Genomic DNA, 18,111 nt, shown 5'->3' on the forward strand with positions numbered 1-18,111 from the left:
ACCATTTTTTTTCTAACAAGCACTGCTTCTGGGGAACATGTTCTGTGTTTCCCTTGTCATAATAATTGTCACTCTGTATTCTATTTGCCTATCTACGCTTTTGCATCTACTATTACACTGCAATAACCTTAATGTATAGGATTCCTAAAAACATATCTGATTCACCATCGAATGGCCAATCCCTGACACACACCTTGGTGACATTAAAGGTACTCAGTAAATATTTGTTATATTTGTTGACTGAAGGAAGGAATAGGACTGTTACTGATGATCTGAGTGGTGGCATTGGAAGTAATACTAATATGGGAATTACATAAATCTAGCTTTACTCTTGTGGAGAAGGAAATGGCAACCCACTCCAGTATTCTTGCCTGGAGAATCCCATGGACAGAGGAGCCTGGTGGGCTGCTGTCCATGGGGTTGCACAGAGTTGGACACGACTAAAGCGACTTAGCAGCAGCAGCAGCAGCTTTATCTTAGTTTCTGTATTCATAATATTAATGGATTTATTTGAGTTTGGTGCCTTAGTTTCATTGTCTACCTTAAGGACACAAAATTATATACTCTGTGGTATACTTCATCATGAAAATTTAATTTGATCATATGTACTAGGCATCTTGCAAATATTCATTGCTCAATAAATAGTTAGGCAGCGATATTTTAGGTTCCTTGTTATTGCTATTGTTTAGTCGCTAAGTCATGTCTAACTTTTTGTGACTCCATGAACTGCAGCACGCCAGGGTTCCCTGTCCTTCACCATCTCCCAGAGTTTGCTCAAACTCATGTCCATTGAGTCAGTGAAGCTATCCAACCATAGTATAATTTTATAACATCACTCCCCATTTATTTTCTGCTTAAGAATTTCTCTCGCTTTTTGCTACAGCAAGATTCCCTCTGAATAGCCATTTGGGGAAACCAGAACCGCAAGTCCTGGAAGGTGTAAAGTGGGTTGTAGGTGCAATTTACTCCTGGCATAGAGATCTGATTCCAAATAAAATGGAGTTAACTTTCTCTTCCTCTTGAAATAGTTGTCACTGAGAGTCCTATTGCCTTTCCCAGTTTCAAGCTAATTTGCTCCTCTAGGTATTAGGAAACTGAATCTGGATCCAGGGACATGCCAGTGGCATTGGTGGCATGTTAGAAGGCTTAAGCCAATGATAAGTGACACTTGAAGTCAGGCAGGCTCTGGAAGATAGATGAAGGGGAAGCGTCTTCTTTGTGCTGAAGGGCACTCAGTATGGCAGTCCCTCAGGGCTGGTTTCAAGGGCACAGTGAAGATGGGAAAAGGCAACTGGACGAATGGCTTTGGATGGAGAAGGTGGTCCCTCCTGGTAGAGAAGAGGCAACCACAGCATGAGGAATCAGAAACTCCAGGCTGATACAGACAGGCAGAGCAATAGGAAGAACGAATGTGAAAAGTTCTAAAACCCCTACTGAATGCAGGCATCTATGGGTAGCCAAGTCAATTTTAACAAGAAAAGTATAAGCCCTGTTGACCAAAAACCTTGGAGGCCATGGGGAATATTGATTGGATGAGAACCTCTAGAAGCACACAGGCAACAAGACCTTGATTTCAAGCAACATAAAATTGAGTCTGACAGAGGAAGTGGGGAATGAGAAAGCAGGGTTGGCTGGGAGAGAAATGACAAAGAAAGAATCAGCAGAGCTGAAAACAGATCAGAGGCTGGATTTAGAGAAATGAAACCTCCCAGAATGGGAGAAAAAGGGAACCAAAAAGAGAAAGATCAAGGACAGAAGACACACCTGGGGACTTCCCTGGTGGCCCAGTGGTTAAGACTCTGCCTTCCAATGCAGAGACAGGGGTGCAGGTTCGATCTCTGATAGGGGAAATAAGGTCCCACATACTTTGGAGTGCAGCTAAAAATTAAAAAAAGAGGAAGACACAGCTGTACCTTCCCACCACACCAGGAAAACACCGTGAGGTTGACAACCCCAGTGAAGAGCTAGGCCTGCTTCCATCCCCTGTGGATTGTCACAGAGTCACATGGAACTTGTGTCTACACAGCATCACAACATCTAGCCAATCTGCTCTAAAAGTCACCCCAGCTGTTGGTTACAGCCCCTATAGGAGCAAGAGACAGCCGGGATGAGATCTGTACTCCCTCATGGTGTCTTCTCGCCCAAACTTGCTCAGTCTGCCTATTGGAAGACAGTGAACCCAGCCAGGACGATTATGGCCCATGACATTAGGCGGCACAGAGCGAGGCTGCTTCCAAGACCTTAACTCTGTGTACACTGAAGGCTCAGAGGGTGCGGAGAAGGATTCAGACAAAGAAAAGTGACAACCTAAGGAGCACAAAGGTGAAGCTCATTGCACTCCCTTCAGCCGCAGGTCTATTTTTACATCTGCCGCACGGGGCAGAGGGCTTATGTTGTCATTTCAAACCCCGCTTCATCATGACCCAGGCAGGATTATATGTGACAGCACTGAAATCAGAACATCTCTGGAGGCAGCTGAGCGGGAGGACTTCTGATTGCTCTGGGTATCCAAAGTTAACACAAGTATCCCAGCTTGCCCCAGCTGTTTGGGAAAGAGAGATCATTAATTCCCTAGACAGAAAACACTGAGGTTTCCAAAACATGAAGGAAAAAGCCCACCGAACAATGATTCCATTGTGATACGGTCTGCTTGGGTTATAAAGGGGCTCCATTTTGCCCTTGCAGAACCTAGAATAACCCATATTTTTTCAAGTGTCAGTAGAAACTCGAATCTAAGAGAGATGAAGAGAAATGTGTAAGATCAGTATCTTGGGAGCATAGAGAATGGATTATAATACTAACTGGCTATTTTGTGTACATTTCTTTTATTTCTGTATCGTTAGTTCCTGGCATCATGTCTAGGATTTTCATAAGTTTTGGTAAGCTGAATGGGTTAATAAAGTAAGACCATGTAATGTTACTTTTCTACCTGGAATGCCCTTCTCCCATGTGTCTTTGACCGGAAAATCCCTACTCATATTTTATGTCATATGACAAATCATAGGAAATATCACTTCCTGGGGGAAGTCAGAAAAGACTTCTGTCAACCAAGACCAGAAGTGAAAGTGTTAGTCGCTCAGTAGTGTCCGACTCTTTCATCCAACTCTTTGGGACCCCGTGGACTGTAGCCCTCCAGGCTGTTACTGCCCACGCAACTCTCCACTCAAGAATACTGGAGTAGGTTCCCATTCCTTTCTCCAGAGGGTCTTCCCAGCCCAGGGACTGAGCCCTGGTCTCCTGCACTGAAGGCAGATTCTTTACCCGCTGAGCCACCAGGGAAACCTCTGTCAGCCGAGACTGAAAGTAACTCTCCATCACTACCTTTACCACGGCACTGGTTGCTTGTGGGCGCCAGCAAGCTCGTTGTGTTTTATCTGTCGCTTGTCTCTGAGAAACCAGAAGGTAGAAACAATTTCTTATCCTCTCTCTTATGATGGCCTGGTATACTTTGGTCCGTAGTACTTTCCTAATAAGTATGTGTTGACGAGACGCTAGAGCGACGACATTGTCAGAGATTAATAACCGATGGAGTACAGGGACAAAGAAGAGGGAAAGGTTAATGATAAATAATCCCTGACATTCCTTTCTTTTGCCCCGTTCCATTTCTTTTCTTGACATCAGTAAGCGATCCACACATTCCTTGCGAACAGAACATTAATATATTCTGTCAGCCATGAGTTCCTGCAGGAAGGCTTTCTGCCACAAAGTTGCAAATAAAAGATAAAACTGTGACTGATGTTTGCTGTGTGGTAGTTGCCTCATATTTTTTTCCACAATTGTTTCTAAAGTCCAAGTTTGTGTGTGGTCTTTTGGAGAAGAGCCTCTTCCCTGTCACAAGGAGCTGGAACACAGCTCTGAATACCTCCCTCTAAGGGAATCATTCCATGAGCTGATTAGATCCTCCTCTAGGCTTCTCTGTTTCCTCCTAAATCACCGTATATATATTTTTAAGTTTATGTGCTGTCTGTTAGATGGATTACCAATCTCCTCCATAAAACAAGTAAAGGAATCCGACAGGTCGATTTTCTTGGCGCTTTTCCCTAAGAAAAGTCGGTCACACTTACAGCTTCACTTTGTCTTTGCAATGACCTCCAATGACCCCCAGCATTTCAAGGGAATGACTCCAGCTCAGCTCTTTCTCTGGATCTCAAGTCAGAGTGTTCCACATTATTTTCACCCATTGGCATGTGAAATTCCACTCATCTAAAATCCAGCTCAACATTTCCTTCCTTTGTCTGCAAAACCAGCTTCCCACGTGGAGTCCCTTACTTCCAGGCACGATAGCAGTGTTCTTCTCATCACCCAGGCTCAAAGTCAGAGTGGGATCCTCCTGACGGATTTACTTGTCTATGTCCAATTTCATGTACATTGCCTCCAAAATTGTAGTCTTGAATTTCCATTTGTTTTACTATAAATTCTAAACCCTTCAGTCTGGTGGTCAAAGCCCTACCCAAATTGACGCTTAGTTTTCACTCCACTCTGTCTCTTATCTCCTGAGAAATCCCCTGAGAATGTTAGTGAGTCACTATTTTCTGTTCACTAAACAGACCCCAGCCCTCAGGCTCCATCCTCAGACTGACCATCCTAGATCAACTGTCTTTATCTCTCTGTCTATGTTCCAGTGTCTGGGCTACTTATTGCCTTGGGTCTGATAATTTCCCACTTTTATTGGTTTGATACGACCCTACTTAAGAGCCCAGATGCTGGTTTTCAGCATTATCTTAACTCTACCCTCAGTAGCTCACAGACCACCCTAAGCATACTTCCAGTCCTCACCCTGGTTTCCCATGACCCAGAGCAAGATACTATGACCAGGGTTGCAGTTATTCTAAAAACACAAGTTCACAAAGTAGCCAAGTTAGGGCATCCTGGCAACAAATTTAAAGATGAGAGTAGGATCATAACATGAAGAGAGAATCACACATGTTGACATGAAGGGACATAAAAGAGATGCTTCAGATATGTTATGGTATCTGGGTGAATTAACGGGTACTCTTTCAATTACAAGTGATACAGTCCTAACTCAAGCCAACTTGAGCCGTAAAAAGAAAGAATTCACTTATGTCACTTGAAATCTATGGACAGGGCTTCCCTGGTGGCTCAATGGTAAAGAATCCACCTGCCAATGCAGGAGCTACAGGTTCGATTCCTGATCCGGGAAGATCCCACATGCCGCAGAGCAACTAAGCCCAAGGGCCACAACTATTGAGTCTGTGCTCTAGAGTCTGGGAACCACGACTACAGAGCCTCATGCCGCAACTACTGAAGCCCGCGTGCCCGTGCTCTACAAGAGAAGCCACCGCAATAAGAAACCTGAGGGCCACAATGAAGAATACTCCCTGATCACAACTAGAGAAAAGCCCGTACAGCAAGAAAGACCCAGTATAGCCAAGACCAAACAAACAAACAAAAAATCCATGGTTTCATGTTTGCTTGGAGATCAATGTACAGATAACGTCCTTGGACATCTTTCTCTCTCTAAGTTGGTTATGTTTCCATTGTGTTTCTCTGGGAAGGTTTTCCCCTTGTATGAGCAAGCGCTGAGATTCCATCCTATCAGCTTAGCAACCCCAGTGAAGAGCACCTCTTTCATAATATCTGCACCAAGTTTCTGGATTGTTTCTCAGTGAATGGCTGAGGTTCTATCCCTCATTCCTGAGTAAATCACTGTGGCCAGGGTAAAGAAATACACTAGGAGAAAAATCAGGGTACTGGTAGAAGGAAAAGAGACTAGATGCTGGGTAGGTAAAAAGGAAACAACCAGTGTCCTCCATGATAAGCTAGGTGGTTTGAGTCATTGTCTACTTAGCCCTAAGTACCCTGCATGCTAGAGGCTTGAATCTTGTGAGCTGGGGATGATCTGACCACTCACAGGTCCCAACTTGGTCTTTTTCCTATATCTTGGTACCTGTGGAGTCATGGCTGCTGATGAACCAGAAAATTATACCTTTCCCATCTCAATAATATGGAACACACATACACTCACTCACACACACACACACACACACACACTCACACACACACACACAATCTACCTGGAAGTAGAACGATATCCTACTTAGATCAATTAGGCAGAGAAAGATCTATGCATTGGGTAGATGCCTGAGGCTGCCAATAAAATATTCTATTCTTGGTGGAAAGATGGGAGAGTGAGACACAGTTACAAAGGAAGAGATTCAGAGAACTTTAAAAAATGAAAAATCAGAAAGAGAAAAACAAATATAGCATATTAATGTATATAACTGGAATCTAGAAAAATGATATAGATGATCTCATTTGCAAAGCAGAAATAGAGACACAGGCGTAGAGAACGTATGGACTCCAAAGAGGGAAAGGGGAGTGGGCGAAACTGGGGAAATGGGATTGACGTATATACACTATTGATACTGTGTATAAAATAGATAACTAATGAGAACCTACTGCATCGCATGGGGAACTGTACTCCGTGCTCTGTGGTGACCTAAATGGGAAGGGAATCCAAAAAAGGATTGTAAACACACATCTGATTCACTTTTTGCACAGTAGAAACTAACACGACATTGTAAAGCAACTAGACTCCAATAAAAATTAATAATAAAAAAGGCATACCATCTCTTCAACCCAGGTTGCTATTGCCCAACCATGTTTACCTTTGAACAGACAGAGCCTCTTTAGGGAACATTTCTCACTTGGCAATTTAATTGGATATGACCCCTTCCTGAGCACCTTCCAAAACGCTTCCTTGCTCTGTTCAAGGCATCGGGGTCCATTGTCCCTCTGATTTCCCAGCTGCCCAGTCTAGGCCCTGGGTTAAACATATTCCCATACTTTTCTACAAGGCCCAGGTTAAATTGTTCTTTCTCTTATAAGCAGCTTGTAGGAGATGCTCTTTAAACTTAAAGTTTAAAGTTTCTCTCTCCCCCAAACTCCGCAAGGTGGTGTTTATTCCCCAGTGAGCGCACTTATCACAGTCTTCTTTTGAATTAGAATTATTTATGCATCTATCTGTCTTCACTGATGCACCGTGAGCTCTCCACAGGCCTGGAACAGCGCTTATTTGTCTTGAATCCCCTATAGCGTCAAGTACTTTGTCCTCAGCAGATGTTCGCCAGGTTGCTAAAACCAATCATGTTAGTTGCTTGCACAGTATTTGTCAAAGGTCCCACATGAACTTCAGCACAGCTTCTAAATTTTTTTTTTAATCCATGCTCCTTTTAAGAAATGAAAACTTCATGTCTTCCTTTGGGATTGGAGGGTGTCTTATAAAGAATAGCTTCTCAGGATTTCACTGGTGGTCCAGTGACTAAGCCTCCAGGCTCCCAAAGCAAGGGGCCGAGGTTCGACCCCTAGTCAGGGAACTAGATCTCACATGCAGCAACTCGGAGTTCACATGCTGTAACTAAAGATCCTGCATGCCACGACTAAGACCTGGCACAGCCAAATGATAAGTAAAAATATTTTTTCAGAAGACCTCTCCCTTTAAAGAAAAAAAAAATCCTTCTCTCCACTCACACTCTGAACCTAATGTTAAAACATTAGGCAAGGAGTAAGACAGGTAGAGATTTTAAGCAACTTTGTTATTGATAAAAGCGGAACTGAGGAAGTGGTTCCGACACACGACAGAAAAGGCTGTCTAATTCTGAACATCAGCCACAGGGCTCCCTCCCAGCTTGTGGGCACACCCTTTCGAAATGCAGAGCAGGGGAGGAGCAGAGCAGTAACTCAGGTATATTGTGGGCAGGGGGCTCCCAGAGGGAAGAGGAGCTATGTATACCTGCCCTTCATTATCCTGTATTCAACCAACCACTCGTCCTCCCATGAGGAGGCTTAAGAGTAGGGTCAGGAGATGGCTTAAGTGTCAGTAAAGTGAAAAATCCCTTCATAAGGAAGGAAACACCAGGAGCAGGGAATACGTCTTCAACAGTCTTTCATTAGTGTGTTCACTAAATTATAAAGTCAATACCTAGTCATCATCTACTTTGTCTTCTACTTTGTAGAAGTGTCTAACACTTTCACAGTGTTAGAAGTTGGGATGTATAGAAATTAAGGGATTCCCAGATGGCTCAGAGGGTAAAGAATTCACCTGCCAATTTAGGAGGCTCAAGAAATGCAGGTTGGATTCCTAGGTTGGGAAGATCCCCTGGAGAAAGAAATGGCAACCTACTCCAGTATTCTTGTCTGGGAAATCCCAGGGACGAGGAACCTGGCAGGCTGTAGTCTATGGGGTTGCAAAGAATCAAACATGGCTGAGGACACACACATAGGACTTGGGATTAAAAAAAGTATTTGGCTTTTTAAGATAAAGTTGGTTCTCAGAGTAGGGAGCTGAGCTCTGTGGTGATCTAGAGGGGTGGGTTGGGGAGAAGAGGGTGTGGGGAAAGAGGCCCACCAGGGAGGGGATATGATCTGATAGCTGATTCAGTTCATTGTACAGCAGAAACTAACACGACATTCATTGTAAAGCAACTATACTGCAATTTAAAAAAAAAAAAAGATAAATTTGGACAAGACAGGTACATTTCCAGCCTCCAGGACCTTATGGTTTAGAGTGATAAACAAACATGAAATGTGTGATCACAAGTGTAGCATCAGTAAAGAGTTGTGGAAGGAGTCCAGACAGAGGGGTCCAGAGAAGTCACCTGAAAAAAGTGATGCTTTGGCTGAAACTTCATGAAGGATGGGTTTTTAGACAACAAAGAGGAGAGATTGTTCGTTGGAGAGAGGGGAGGGAAATAAATGGAAAACAGAGGAGGAGGTTCCAAATAAAGGGAAGCGCATATGCAAAGAACTATGTCAGTGCTGGTATGAAGGATCGCGTTCCACAGAAAATGACACGCAAAAGAAATCCTCAAAATTTTGGCTTTCCCCTGAGCCAACTTCTAACTTTCCAAAATAGTTTAAAACTACATACGTAGGCTCAAGAATTTTTCTTTTTAGCCCTGAGCTTTCACCTGCTTCTCTCACTCTGCTTCGTGCTAAGATAAAAAGCTGCTTGTCAAGGAACACAGGTGCCGTGGTGATTGGAAACAGAAATGGGATTCAGGTGAAAGACTCACAATGGCACTAAGGACTATGGCTAAAAGGAAGAACCAGAGAGAAAACACATCAGGAGGAGGGAGACAAGGGTATCAGCTCTACAATTATCCTTAAGGGAAAGAGAGCATTTGAACTTGTAGACACACTTCTTAAATCCAGCCAAATTCGAACAAAACTCAGTTGGTGCCTTGGGCGATATTTTCATTTTTGCTCTGAGGAAAACATCCACGTTATCAGACTCTTAATTATCAGATGTATCTAGGCATGAAAAGGCAGGGAGACCAAAAAAGGCTGTGTTCTATTTTTAATGTTGCCAGAGACAGTCACGCTGACCCTAACAGCAATGATTTGTTGACTCCATTTACGGCACCCCTGCTTGGGAATCCAGTTCCCCAAAGAGTGAGTGTTCAGTCATGTCCGACTCTTTGCCACCCCATGGACTGCAGCCCACCAGGCTCCTCTGTCTATGGAATTTTTCAGGCAAGAACACTGGAGCGGGTTGCCATGTCCTACTCCATCAGTTCCCCAAATCTGCCAATAATACACGGATAAGGACCAGGACATTCAAAGACAATGAATGGAGATACAGTTCAGGCCGCAAACGTGAACTTCCTCCTCTCAGTGTTCCCCATCAACACCCTCACATCAGAGCTGGAAGAAACCTTAGAGACTGTCTTGTCCTACCCTTTCAGGCCAGTGCAGGGGACACAGGTTTGATCCCTGGGTCGGGAAGATCCCCTGGAGGAGGGCATGGCAACCCACTCCAGTGTTCTTGCCTGGAGAATCCCATGGACAGAGGAGCCTAGTGAGCTACACAGTCCATAGGGTCACAAAGAGTCAGACACAACTGAAGCGACTTAGCACGCACACACGCAAACCATGCCTCCAGTTTTTCCTTCCTCTCTGTTGTGCTGTTAAGGCTTACAGGAATGTACAACTGAATTTCTAACTACTTAATCTCTTTTGTAGCTTGGCCCCCTTCCTTCTCAAGCAAATGGAGGACCTATGCTGCTTGCTGGAATTAAATTCCTTACTTCTTTCCTTTGGGTTTTTTCCCTCTGCTTTCTAGCCAAGATGTTTATTTATCCGACACTATCCTTTAAATGTTATCTCATATGGTTTCCCACAATGAGGGCTATAAAATTAATAATTTTGAAGTCTGCCAGAAGCCTCTAACATTCCAACAAATCTTGTGCATTATCATTTTCTGAGTTGAGTCGTGCTACCCAGGAGAGACTCTTCCATCAGACTATATCTGGATTTAATCTATCATTATTTTGCCTAGATCCACTTTAATATGTGTTGTGGTAAGAAGAATCTAAAAATAGGCCCCAAGATATCCCACCCTGATCCCTGGGACTTCGACTATGATATCACACCGGTGATTACACTGCAGTACGTGGCAAAGGGATTCTGAAAATATAATTAATGTTACTCATCAATCGACATTGAGTTCATCAAAAGGAAGATTATTTGTATGGTCATGTGATTAATCTAATCACTTAAACATTCAGATCATTCTCTCTAAATGGTGGCCTTAAAATCCTAAATCCAAAAATAGACCAAGCCTTTTTCTAATGGCAGAGACAAGAGCTGAAAGACCATCTAGAACAGTAAAATCTCCAAAATCCTGAAGTTCTTTTGAGTGCATTCTATTGATGTCTCTTGTCTGTCCAAATATTCGGAGTCATTTATATGTGTCTCCCAGGCTTCGTGGTTTCTTCATGTGGTCCTCTCTCAGCGATTGTCAGGATCCTGAGACATTCATTCCAGTCTGCTTCCTGAAATCTCGCCTCTTTCCCTCTGTTATATTTCTTTGTATAACTGTCAAATTGTCTGATCTAATAACAACTAAAATGACTTCTTTTATAATGCCCTTTTATACAGCAATTACATCTAGGTGCAGCTACTTTTATTTTATATCTGCTTATCATAGTCCTTGATATCTCATTTCCCTTTCATATCTGCCTGATTTTTCCGCCAAGATGTCAGCATTTATCTAAGGAGGTATATTTCTGCTTTAACACTGTCATCCTGTGCTTGATTCCAAAGCTTCCATTACTCTCACTGAGAGTGACTGAAGTATACTAGTCAGGATTTCTATTTCCTCCTTGAGTTTCTAAATAAAATGGCTCCTAGAAGTGAAGTATTCTAGGCACAGGCAGGCTTTTTAATTGCCTTCTTTTTTATTTTAAGTTGAAGGATAATTGCTTTACAATGTTGTATTAGTTTCTGCTGTTTTATGAAGTGAATTGCTAGATGCATACATATGTTCCTTTCCTCTTGAGCCTCACTCCCAACCACATCATATCCCACCCCTCTAGGTCATCACAGAGCTCTGAGCTGAGCTCCCTGTGTTATATAGCAGCTTCCCACTACCTATCTGTTTTACACACTGCTGCTGCTGCTAAGTCACTTCAGTCGTGTCTGACTCTGTGTGACCCCATAGATGGCAGCCCACCAGGCTCCTCCGTCCCTGGGATTCTCCAGGCAAGAACACTGGAGTGGGTTGCCATTTCCTTCTCCAGTGCATGAAAGTGAAAAGTGAAAGTGAAGTCGCTTAGTCGTGTCCGACTCTTAGCGACCCCATGGACTGCAGCCTACCAGGCTCCTCAGTCCATGGGATTCTCCAGGCAAGAGTACTGGAGTGGGGTTACCATTGCCTTCTCCAAGTTTTACACACAGTGGTGTATAAATGTCAATCCCAGTCTCCCAATTCATCCACTCCCCTTCCCACCACCTATGTTCACATGCCCATTCTCTACATCTGCATCTTTATTCTTGCCCTGCTAATAGAAATCTATACCATTTTCTAGATTTTTAACTTCCAAATTTTTAATAATTCCTGCCAAGAAAATAGCTTACTCTTCTTTACAGTAAGGGTCTCCTTTTATTTTACCTGTTGACTAATAAAATACACCACCATTCTGTGGGTGAAGGCACAGTTTCAGTCTTGGGAAACGAAAACCATGGGCAGAACCTCAAAATAAACAAACCCCGTGCCAACTTGAGGTCACAGAGTAGAGAATAAACTCTCAAGAACCAGTAGACAAGCCCACGTTTATAAGCTATTGGAACCTCTGGGTCCATCCTCTGTCCCTTCATGTTGCCAGGAGAGCTGGGGGCAGCAGGTTTAGTGCTGGCTGCCTAGGCCTGGCAATAACATTCTAAAGTAAGAATTTCCTGCAGTAAGACTGCAGTCCATGAAGAGTGTAACTGCCTTTGCAGCTTAAAGTGGTCACTTGTAGACCTACTCTTGACCGATGACCTCAGGAAAAGTAGAAGTACTGTGCCACTTATTAAGACCAAAACTTCTAACATCTGCCTTGGCTTCTCCTAAAATACTAGTCCAAGCCATACCTGTGTGGTTCAAGGTCAAGTTACAGGAGACCAAAATGAAGATCTAAATGACCAGCATATTCTGAAGTCCATGCTTATTAAAATCCACCTTTGTTTGTATAATAACAACCATTCATTGATGGAAAAGCCTCCAGAAGGGTCACTGGCACAAGCATAAAACCAAATACCACCCTCATGGGGCACAAGCCAATGCAAATTAGTCAAAATCCCACATGGGCACCATAAGCCATAACTTTGGGCCCAAAGCTGTGTTCCAAGCTAACAAATCCTCTGTCACAATGACTTACATTTTGACCCCAAATATTTCTTCTCTGTGATTTATCAGGATCTGCTCTCATCAAATGAAAGGATTTTTGTGTCAGTAAATTATGCCTCACCTTTTTTCTAATTATGGAGCAAACGACATGTGGACCCTGGATTGGAGAGATGGAGATCAAAATGTTTCCCTACTGATAAAAGTTATATCAACTGTGGCTTCCAAGCATAGCCAATGAGCTTGTTATCACTCTGAACTGGACTTCCTCGCAAATCACTGCCCCACCCTCTCTGGCACATGAAGCTTGCCCCCCTCAAATTGGTAAAATAGAAACAATAGACCAGAAACTTCCTCTTTAAAGGTAAGAATATGCCCCAAAAGAAGAGCCAGGATGGATTCAGCAATTCACTAATCAATGAAACTTCTTTCTTCCCTAAGGGAGGAGACAAAGAGGCCAGTGCCACAGGCAAGATGCTACTATAATGGAGCACTTTCTGTATGAAAACATGAAGCCGAGGAGGAAGGAAATGCACTCCCCAAAACAGTTAAAATCTTGGGTCAATTTAGAGTGTCTTTAAAGAAATTAAGAAATTACAGAAGAGTGGGATGAAAAGTGAGAGGGAGGCTCAAGAGGGAGGGGAAATATGTATACATATAGCTGATTCACATTGTCGTACAGCAGAAACCAACACAACTTTGTAAAGCAATTATCCTCCAAATAAAAATTTTAAAAATTAAATTTCATAGGTAGTGTACTCGTTATTGAATGCCTGCTTTTAAAGTTTAGAAGTATAAGGAATTAAGAAACAAACTATTTTATTCATTCATTCTTTCAAACAAAATGTATTGAAAACCAACAGTGTAGAAGGAACTGCTAGCAATTCTCTTTTTCAAATGAGGAAAGCCAGGACTAGAGAGAGAAAACAATCTGACCATTCTCACATAACACATCTGAGACAGAGCTCAGACCAAAACCCGTTCTTCCAGGCATCGTGGGATGAACAAACAATAAAATGTGCAGTCCTGGGCAAGTCTCATCTGAAATGCTGCACCCACTTCTAGACACTTTCAAGAAGTTATTGACCAGCAACAGCTGTGACCCTGAAGAAAGAAGCCAGAGGAATAAGGGAAAGTTTGGAAAATACATCATGCAAGACACAGAAAGAGGGAAGCTGGGATGGAAAGCGGTCTTCTGCTGGTGTCAGATGACCTGTTTTCAAGACATGGATTCAAATATGTGGAGCTGCTATAACTTTGGACAAGTCCTCTGACCTTCCTGAGCCTCCTCCATTTCCTTCTCCATAATCAGAGATGACAATAATATCATGGCCACTCTTGCAGAATGGAAGTGAGAATTGTATGTGAGAATGGACCAGGATGATTTCTGTAAAGCTGATGTCAATGATATTCACATAATTATTACTATTAAAAGATAATGGAGTTGTGACTTCCCTGGTGGTTTGTTGGCTAAGACTCTGTGCTCCCAATGCAGGGGGCCCAGATTCCATCCCCGGTCAGGGAACTAGACCCACAGCCTGAAACTAAGGTGGAAGTCTCCACATGCTGCAGCCAAGACTAGGTGCAGACAAAGAAACAAATATTAAAAAAAAAAAAAAAGATATTGGAGCTAAGAATATTTATCAAAGAGGAAAATGAAGCCAAGTTGAGCCCTGGGAAATCTGTGATACAATCCCATATGACAAAAAAAAAAAAGATGGGGGGGGAATAAAACTTGCCAGCCATCTATTCCCTTAGACACTTTTCTAAGCCTTTGTTGCAAATTCACAACCAAGAAATGCTGTGATTATTGTGATTCTCCATGATGCAGATGAAAAAACAAGGCTTCAGAGAGGTTGAGAAATTTGACCAAAATAGCACAGTGAGGAAGTGGAGGAGGAGTCATGGCTGGGATGAAGTGAAAGCCCGTCCTCTTCTCTGCACCCAACTACCAGTCAGTATGTTCTAGAACATAGTGCAGCTTAGAGGGCGATCAAGGACGGAGGTCATGAGCTTGGATCAAACTTGAGTCTGCCTGGCTGGCAGCTCACTTTCCACCGTCAGGCAAAGAGCAGAGTGATGGGGTTTGTGGGCCCTAGAATCAAACTCCCTTGCATTGCCTCATTTTTTGCACTGAGCAGCTGAATGGATGTGTCTATGTGTGTACGTATGTGTGTTGGTCACTCAGTTGTGTACGACTCTTTGACGACTCCGTAGACTGCAGCTGTCCACGCTCCTCTGTCCATGAAATGTTCCAGGCAGGAATATTGCGGGGGGGGGGGGGGGGGGTTGCCATTTCCCCCTCCATGGGATCATTCCAACCCAGGGATTGAACCCACGTCTCCTGCACTGCAGGCAGGTGCCGGGGTCCAGCCCCGGTGGATCCAGGGAATTCGAAGCGGGGACGGCGTCAGCGAGGATCAGGAAACAACTGCTTAATTAAACGTTAATTAAGGATATAAAGAGTAATAAAATAAAGATAGCTCAGTAGGAAAATTCAGTGAAGAAAAGAGGCTGAAATAAGGATAGCTCAGTGAGGAAATTCAGTGGAGAAAAGAGGCTGAATAATTCAGCCAGAAGGTGAGAGAAAGAACGACATGGGGAGACCAAGTTTCGGTGAACAAGGCCCGCACTTTATTTTCCAAAGTAGTTTTTATACCTTAAGTTATGCATAGAGGATAATGGGGGAAGGGGTAGAATCATGCAGTAAGCCAGGCTTTCTTCCTGCAAACTTATCATATGCAAAAGTTTAGGTGATTTGTATCATCTTCTGGCCCGGAGGGCTGTTAACATTTTAAGAAACTTATTTTTCTCTAAAGGTGATTATTCTAAAGTCAGGCGCCAGCCTCCAAAAAGCATTAGATAAACTTGCATTCCTACAGAGCAAAGATGTGGTGGGCTATAACAAGAAAAAGAATTAACTCAAGGGTCCCAGATTACAAACATTAAAGCTACTACTTACACCAATTATATTAATCAATACACTGCCAGGGACACAGCAGGTAAGGGATATGGAAACTTAGCAGCAAACATTGGCCCGACAAGTGAAAATCCCTTCACCAATACAATTTCTAATCAATCTTTTAACTGCTCAAAGGAATCTGTATTTAGACAGTTTAGAACATCTCATGCCTCTCACAGTTGGGAGGCTCTGAGCAATCACATGTGGCCGGAAAAACCTATTCAGGCAGGCTAGAGGATTTCCAAAGGAATTTGTAGGTTGAAACACTCACACCCAGGAATTATTAACTGGAGCTGTAAGCTAACTCTTTTTTCAGAGAGAGGTAGTGGGGGACAGCCCCCCGTAAAGTCAGAGGTGTAGGTGAAAGCACAAAGCAGAAAGTAGGCAGACTCTGGTTTTGGGGGTAGACGCTCGAGAATTTCCAGGGAGACTCCTGAGGCTTGATCCCGCCTTTGCGTATGCCAAGCCTCCTTCCTCAAGACCTTTGCCAGGGGCGGAGCTCGCTCCCCGCAGGCAGGAGTCAAATGGGAAGCCATGCAAGATAATTCATTTCCGTGTCTCCTTTTTCTCATCTGTAAACTGGGAATAATAACAGGCCAACTCTTTCAGACTATTATTTGAGAATACATAAGTTACTGTATATAGGATGCCTGGCACTGCTTGGCAAAGTACATATATTATGGCTTAACTGTTTTCAAAAGGGAATGGAAGGCATGAACGTTTATTCTCAGATGTAAGATTGAAGAGAGAGGATGGAAAGGTGACATTCAGGTTCCCTTTCCACCCTCGGACCTTAAGGACACTTTTCTTCCCCCCCTTCTCTCTCTATATATATTACCAGACAAAGACCTCCTGGAAGCACCCTAGAGCTCAGTCAAGTACCTTGCTCAACATTGATTTTGATCACAGCAAAAGGAATTTGGAAAATAACATCAAAGTCCTAGGTACAAAAACTGACTTTTAAAAATAGGTATGCTAAAGCCAGTTCCGAGTGTAGTTGCTGGTATAGTTCATATATTTAGGGATTATTCTACCTTTTCTTTTAAACTGAGCAAACATTGATTGCACTGCCTGAATGGGGCTGGGTAAGAAGCCCATAATGAGACAAAAAAAGGTTTTGGCCAGACAGCATGCTATCACATCCTGATGGTAAGATTAAACCTCACAGGTGTGAGGAGGGGACAAGTCTTGGCAGGAAGTTTTGACTCTACAATAAGAATAAAAGAGGTGTCATTCTTCAGGAACTTCCATGGAAATTGAGTGGAGTGATGGGAAAAATCAATGTATTCCCCCCAAGCCTCACATTACTCAATATTAACATGGTTTTAATTTAATTAGGGATAACTTTTCTTTAAGATGGTATTTTTGGCTTATTTTTAAAGCTAATAGTCACAGCAATGAAGGGCTCTAGGCAGCTACTTTTGCAGAAAACTGATGAGAAGCTACATCTTTTTGGATATATATCCCCCAAATATATCTTGATCTCAAAATCCTATGTCTAAAGAAATCATTAAGCATGTAAAGAAATATAAACACATATGATCAATACAGCATTGTATGTGCCAGGCCACAAAAAAAAAAAAAAATGGGAAAAGAAATGTTCAGAAATGCACGACCAGAGAAATAAATTGTAGAATTAATGAGATGGAATACCAGGTGGATATTCAACTGACAATCACTGTGAGCAATTGTGAAATGAGCAGATTATTAGAAAATGAGCTGTATAACCATAATTATGTGCATTCATTTACATAGAAAGAATAGAAACCTAGAAGGATGTGTGTACCTCAAAATGAACACAGTGGTTGATTCGAGAGCAGTGGGACTCGGAATTTTTATGTCCTCTTTCCTGCTTTCATGTGCTATCCAAATTATTTCAGGTAAATTTCGCAGTATCACTTCACAATAAGAAAAAAATCAATACACTATTTTTACATAGGATGAGTTACGACTACTTTTTAAAGGTAAAGAGGATGCTGTAGATATGCAGAAAACATATATGGATCGTCCCAATAGTCTACTGTGAGTTAACTGAGTCATCCACGTTCTTGAACTACATCTCTAGCCTTCATGTGATAGAGAAAGAGACAGGGTTTTGAAGTTGGTGATAAGAAAAAAACACCCCATATAACCTCTTCTTGAACACAAACCCTTAATCTAACTTAGCTTTAATTTCCTTGTTTGTAAGGAAAGTTATGACCAACATAGATAGCATATTCAAAAGCAGAGACATTAAAGGTCTGTCTAGTCAAGGCTATGATTTTTCCAGTAGTCAAGTATGGATGTGAGAGTTGGACTGTGAAGAAGGCTGAGTGCCGAAGAATTGATGCTTTTGAACTGTGGTGTTGGAGAAGACTCTTGAGAGTCCCTTGGACTGCAAGGAGATCCAACCAGTCCATTCTAAAGGAGATCAGTCCTGGGTGTTCTTTGGAAGGAATGATGCTAAAGCTGAAACTCCAGTACTTTGGCCACCTCATGCAAAGAGTTGACTCATTGGAAAAGACCCTGATGCTGGGAGGGA

The sequence above is a fragment of the Bos indicus x Bos taurus genome, chromosome 14, assembly GCF_003369695.1.
Source record: "Bos indicus x Bos taurus breed Angus x Brahman F1 hybrid chromosome 14, Bos_hybrid_MaternalHap_v2.0, whole genome shotgun sequence".
Lineage (NCBI taxonomy): Eukaryota > Metazoa > Chordata > Mammalia > Artiodactyla > Bovidae > Bos > Bos indicus x Bos taurus.